At 42.6% G+C, this 6893-nt stretch overlaps 1 non-coding gene across 1 annotated transcript; it reads left to right on the top strand.

Moving 5' to 3' along the window:
• Positions 1-662: 662 nt before the first annotated feature.
• LOC116981684 lies at positions 663-847 on the top strand. The gene has a single exon (XR_004414280.1). It is a non-coding gene; the product is annotated as a U2 spliceosomal RNA (small nuclear RNA).
• Positions 848-6893: the final 6046 nt, after the last annotated feature.

Below are 6893 nucleotides of genomic sequence, written 5' to 3'. Positions count from 1 at the left end.
CTCTCCCATAAGGCAAGAGGTATAGAAGTGTGAAAATGCACACCACTAGATTCAGGGACAGTTTCTTCCCATTTGTTATCAGGCAACTGATCCATCCTATCACAAACTAGAGAGTAGTACTGACCTACCCTCGATCTCATTCGACACCTTCTGACTATCGTTAATTGGACTTAAACCGTTATTCCCTTTATCCTGCATCTGTGCACTGTGGACGGTTGATTCTAATCATATATAGTCTTTCCACTGACTAGATAGCACGCAAACAAATGTTTTTTCACTGTACCTTGGTATACGTGACAATAATAAACAAAAGTAAAACTTAATTGTTAATGAGGAAAGAACAAAACACTGGAAGAATTCAGCAGGTCAGGCCGCATCTCTGGAGGGAAAAGCACGCTTGATGTTTCAGGTCGGGACCATTTCCTGTCCATTTCCCTACACAGTCTCTGCCTGACCCGCTGAGTTCCTTCAGAGTTTTATTTTTTTGCTCAAGAAGCATTTGCAATCTCTTGGGTCATCTCTTGGGTCACCTCTCTGGGCAATGTCCGCGCTGCAGCTTCTGAGACCTTCTATTCTACCACTGAACATTTAGGATGAAGGCAGAGGGAGCACTAAATGCCATCCCTTTCCTCCTAACTTAGTTTATGGCTCAATTGTGTAAGATGGAGTTCTGAACCCTACAGACCAAGCGTAGTATCTGTTCTTATCAGTTTAATATCTGATATGTCCCTTATCTAGGAACCATATATTAAATTGGTGGTGGCACAGTGGCACAGCGATAGAGTTCGTTCCTTACAGCGCCAGAGACACCACGTTTGATCCTGACTACGGGTGCTGTCTGTACTGAGTTTGTACATTCCCTGCGACTGCGGGCTTTCTCCGGGAGCTTTGGTTTCCTTCCAAAGGCATGCGGGTTTGGAGGTTAATTAGCGTCTGCAAATTGTCTCGAGTGTGTAGGATAGAAGTAATGTACAGGTGATCATTGGTTGGTGCGGACTTGGTCAGCCAAGGGGCCTGTCTCCACATTGTATCTCTAAACTAAACAAAATCAGTGAAGTTTCAGGTTCAATTCCACCCATCAGTCGGTCACCAGCTGCCATAATGCATCATAGTATCACGAGATAACAAGTATCAGTGAATGCCCATATGCCTGTGACCAGGCTGACTGTGATACACTTGGTGTTAATTAGCCCTTTCCCACTTTTCATCCCTGCAGTCAACATCTCAGTCGATGACCTGGAGAAAAGAAAAGCTGCCTGCCAATTACTTGGTGCCTCTCACAACCTCAGGAAGTCTCCATGTGCTTTACTGACAAGTACAGTAAGTGCTTTCCGAGTTGTGGTCAATTATTTAATATCAATTTCAGCATAGAAAGTTGTCCCTAGGCACAGTGGCACAGCGGTAGTTACTGCCTTGCAGTGCCAGAGACGCAGGTTTGATCCTGACCATGGGTGCTGTCAGTACAGAGTTTGTACATTCTCCCTGTGACCACTTAGGTTTTCCGCCGGGCGCTCCGGTTTCATCCCACACTCCAAAAACGTACAGGTTTGTAGTATAACTGGCTTTGGTAAAAACAAAATTGTAAAATGTCCCTAGTGTGTAGGATAGTGCTAGTATATGGGGATCGCTGTTCGGTGTGGACTCAGTGGGATGAAGAGCCCGTTTCCGCTCTGTATCTCTTTAAACTCTAAAATTCTTACAAATAGCAATGGGATAAAAGTCAGATGATTGATTTTATCTAATTTGATTTATTGGCTAATCTTCATGCCAGCTACCCTGGACCACTTGCCCTAGGATTTTTCTACCTCCACCTCGGGGAGTAAAAAGGTTCTCTCATTGAAGATGAGGATGACATTTTGGTGTGTGTGTCATTGATGTGATGCTCACAAATTTACCTTTGACCTATTTACACAATATTTCTTGTTGCGTTCACAGTTACAAGATAGCTCCTAGCTACATCACATGTAGGGATGCACATCAAGTGAAATTTTAAGTGAAGAATTGTGATGCAGATCTCCATTAGCAGTCGACTGAAGAAATTCACTTACTTGACGTAATCGACTTCCCCTGATGTTAGACTGAAAAGGAAGTCAAATTAAAATTAATGCCCGGAATTAACTGTTTGGTCCTACTTATCAATTATAACATTAGATATGCTTCCAGACCCTGTTAATTATTAATGAAGAAAGTTTTGGGGCTTTTTTCAAATGAAGAACAAATGCATGTCCTGACCTTCGCCTATCTTAAAAACTGTCACGCGGGAATTAAGAGGCCAGTAATTTAATTGTGGGGAAACATCTCACCGTTTCCACCCAGACATTCAGCAAACACGGGACTAATGAGCCTAAACATGGCACACCTCGCTGCCAGCTATCGGTCTATACATACCACAGTCCACCGGCAATGCATGGAAGTTGATGTTTACGTTGAGAACGAGAAGATATTGTTCTGACAAAGGAGTTCACAAGGTGGTGAAGGAGAACATGTTTCATAAGTCATATGAGACGTTGGTGAGACCACATTTGGAGTACTGTGCTCAGTTTTGGTCACCATGTTATCGGAAAAATGTTGTCAAGTTTGAAAGGGTTCAAAGACGATTTACCAAAATGTTGCCAGGACTCGAGGAACTGAGCTACAGGGGGAGGTTGAGCAGGCTAGGGCTTCATTCCTTGGAGCGCAAGAGGATAAGAGGTGATCTTATAGAGGCATAAAAAATCATGAGAGGAATAGATCATGTTAACTAGATGGCACAGTCTTTTGCCCAGTGTAGGTGAATCGAGAACCAGAGGTGAGGGGGAAAATTTAATAGGAACCCAAGGGTTTTACACAAAGGGTGGTGCGTGTATGGAACAAGCTGCCGGTGGAGGTAGTTGAGGCAGGTACTATCGCAACATTTAAGAAACATTTAGACAGGTACATGGATAGGATAGGGTTAAAGGCTTATGGGCCCAATGTGGGCAGGTGGGACAAGTGTAGATGTGGCATCTTGGTTGGCACGGACATGTTGGGCTGAAGGGCTTGTTTCTGTGCTCTATGTTCCGTGTTTCCGTAGGCACATGGATATGCAGGAAATGTTGGGAAACAGATTACAGGCAGAAGGAGTTAGTTTAACTTGGCTCCCATGTGTGAGGCAGTCATCATTGGCTGATGTGCCCTTTCCTGCAATGTACAGTTTTAACAAATTAAAACAGAAACTAAATGGCAGGCTGGTGGGGAATTCCGCAGTGTAGAGAGGGGGTGGTGCGGTGGTGTTGACTGGGAAGTTATTGAAGTACAAATATAGCATTATGCAAGATCAGAGAGGAGAAATAATGAAATCAAAATTGCTGAAGTCATTCTTTTAACCAGTTTTCACAGCAGGAGAGTGTCTATCCCTTTTATAGTTTAGATTACACAGTAAATCAGCATACTAATAAAACAGTCAATTAAAACTGGTTTCAAAATCACTAGATTCCAGGAACTGATGAAAACGATCCAAAAACATTGAGCAAAATGAAAAACGGTGATTTTGTGTTCTATCTTAAATTATAGTTTTAAACCAGACTGTTTGGGTTAAAAAAAGTCCAATTGTATAATCTTGAAAAATTATTTACTGTTACTTTAGCACAGTAACATCTGCGCTAGATTGTAAGGAAAATAACAACATAGAGAGGAGAGACAGTCTAAACCTTTTTTTTCCAGGACGAAAATGTCAAAGACTAGAGGGTACAGTTTTAAGATGTGAGGGGCAAAGTTTGAAGGAGATGTGCGGGGCAAGCTGTGGTGGGTGCCTGGAACGTGCTGTCAGGGGCGATGGTGGAATTAGATATGATTGCGGCATTTAAGAGGCTTTCACATGGATATGCAGGGAACAGAGGGATACAGTTCATATGCAGGCAGATAAGGTTAGTTTATCTTGGCATCAAGTCTGGCACAGACATTGTGGGCCACAGGACCTATTCCTGTGCTGTGCTGAAAGACAATAATTCTAAGTCAGCATATACATTTTAAAATAGCAAAGACCACTTTTACTGATGATATATCAATATCGATAAATGTGACAGGTGCTGTGCTGTGACTTGATTTTTTTAAAAGGCATTTGACAAAATGCTTTCAAGAGACCTCTGCCCAGAGTGAAGTGATAGCTCACCATAAAACTCAGTCCTAGGCACCACATGCTGGTACACGGGAATGAGCAGGAACCTGACTAAACAACAGGAAACAAAGGGCAATTACAAATCTGGCAAGTCAAACTTTCCAGAAGATCAGTGTAGATTCTCGCCATCTCTGCGATTCACAACTTAAGGTAGAAAATCTTAGATCTCCAAAGGATTTCCAAAGTCTACAGAGTGATTTAGGCCATTTGGAAGAATGGGCTGAAAGATGGCAGATGGAGTTTAATGCTGATAAATGTGAGGTGCTACACCTTGGCAGGACAAATCAAAATAGGACGTACATGGTAAATGGTAGGGAATTGAAGAATACAGTTGAACAGAGGGATCTGGGAATAACCGTGCATAGTTCCTTGAAGGTGGAATCTCATATAGATAGGGTGGTAAAGAAAGCTTTTGGTATGCTAGCCTTTATAAATCAGAACATTGAGTATAGAAGCTGGGATGTAATGTTAAAATTGTACAAGGCATTGGTGAGACCAATTCTGGAGTATGGTGTACAATTTTGGTCGCCCAATTATAGGAAGAATGTCAACAAAATAGAGAGAGTACAGAGGAGATTTACTAGAATGTTGCCTGGGTTTCAACAACTAAGTTACAGAGAAAGGTTGAATAAGTTAGGTCTTTATTCTCTGGAGCGCAGAAGGTTAAGGGGGGACTTGATAGAGGTCTTTAAAATGATGAGAGGGATAGACAGAGTTGATGTGGATCAGCTTTTCCCTTTGAGAATAGGGAAGATTCAAACAAGAGGACATGACTTCAGAATTAAGGGACAGAAGTTTAGGGGTAACATGAGGGGGAACTTCTTTACTCAGAGAGTGGTAGCGGTGTGGAGTGAGCTTCCAGTGGAAGTGGTGGTGGCAGGTTCGTTGGTATCATTTTAAAATAGATTGGATAGGCATATGGATGAGAAGGGAATGGAGGGTTATGGTATGAGTGCAGGCAGGTGGGACTAAGGGAAGAAAGTTGTTCGGCAAGGACTTGTAGGGCCGAGATGGCCTGTTTCCGTGCTGTAATTGTTATATGGTTATATGGTTATCTACATAGACATCCTGTCCGCAAAAGGTCAATAGACAATAGACAATAGGTGCAGGAGTAGACCATTCGGCCCTTCGAGCCAGCACCGCCATTCAATGAGATCATGGGTGATCATCCCCAATCAGTACCCCGTTCCTGCCTTCTCCCCATATCCCCTGACTCCACTATTTTTAAGAGCCCTGTCTAGCTCTCTCTTTAAAGCATCCAGAGAACCCGCCTCCACCGCCCTCTGCGGCAGAGAATTCCACAGGCCACTTCTTGCTATCATATTTCATGGCATGGCTTTGACCCAGGATTTTCTTGCACATTATATTAGAACAGTACAGCACAGGAACAGGCCCCTAGGTTCACAATGTCCATGGCGATTATGATGCTCTTGTCTATCTGTGCATAATCCATATCTCTCCATTCCCTGCATATCCATGTGCCTAACCAAATGCCTCTTAAATGCCATCATCATATCTGCCTCAACGGCCAACCCCGGCAGCGCATTCCAGGCACTCACCACCCTCTGTGTAAGAAAGTCTCCTTGTACATCTCCTTTAAACTTTGCCTCTCTCACCTTAAAGCTGTGCCCTCAAGTATTTGATTTTTCCCTCCTGGAAGAAAAGTTCTGACTCTCTACCCCATCTATCTCTCCCACAATTTTATATACTTCTATCAGCTCTTCCCACAACTTCCGGCATTCCAGAGAAAACAATCCAAGTCTGTCCAAATTACAGGGAGAGTGATCTTATACAGGTTTACAAAATCATGAGAGGAATTGATCGGGTAAACCCAGGTTTCTTGCCCAGAATAGGGGAATTGAGAATCAGAAGACATGGGTTTTAGATAAGGGGGTAAAGTTTAATAGGAAACTGAGGGGCAACTTTTTCACACAGAAGTGTATGGAACGAGCTGCCGGAGGAGGTAGTTGAGGCCGGTAGTATCGCAACATTTAAGAAATAGTTAGGCAGGTACATGGATAGGACAGGTTTAGTGGGATATGGGCCAAACGCAGACAGGTGGGACTAGTGTAGGTGGGACATGTTGGTTGCTGTGGGCAAGTTGGGCTGAAGGGACTGTTTCCACACTGTTTGGCGCTATTAGATTCTGTTTCAGTGAAAGGTTGCTGATTTACTTCCAGATCAGGATGAGGCAGTGCCTGTCTGGAATAGTATAGAAGAAGAGGAAAATTGTTTAGAGTTAGTGATAGTTCTTGTGATAGAATTGAAGACTATGGTGTCAGTTCCCCATAGCCTTCAATTCTACTACAAGAACTATCACTAACTCTAACATGAGGAGCTGAAGCCTTGATCATATTGAATAACAGCGTAAGGTTGTGCGGCCGAGTGGCCGGCTCCTATTTTCTTAATGTTCTTAAGAGAGCCAAAAAGCAGAAATCCAAAAGATTAGTAACTTGGAAGGTAAATCAGTAAAACAAATTTAAGAAGACAGGTGAACAAATTAGTATCAAACATTTTGCCTGAAAAAAGATAGATTTTGATTCAAAAGTTAATCAAATATTATGTTAAAGAGAAATAAAATTTTGGGTGCAAAATCGGGAACACAGAATATAATTTTGACTTTAGATTTTAGAGATACAGTGTGGAAACAGGCCCCTCAGCCTACCGCGATCACCTCTTACATTAGCACCATCCTACACACTAGGGACAATTTTAAATTTTGCAAAAGTCAATTAACCTGCAAACCTATGCATCTTTG

The sequence above is a fragment of the Amblyraja radiata genome, chromosome 15, assembly GCF_010909765.2.
Source record: "Amblyraja radiata isolate CabotCenter1 chromosome 15, sAmbRad1.1.pri, whole genome shotgun sequence".
Taxonomy (NCBI): Eukaryota; Metazoa; Chordata; class Chondrichthyes; order Rajiformes; family Rajidae; genus Amblyraja; species Amblyraja radiata.
The sequence above is the reverse complement of the archived record's forward strand: the minus strand, read 5'-3'. Positions and strand labels throughout refer to the sequence as shown.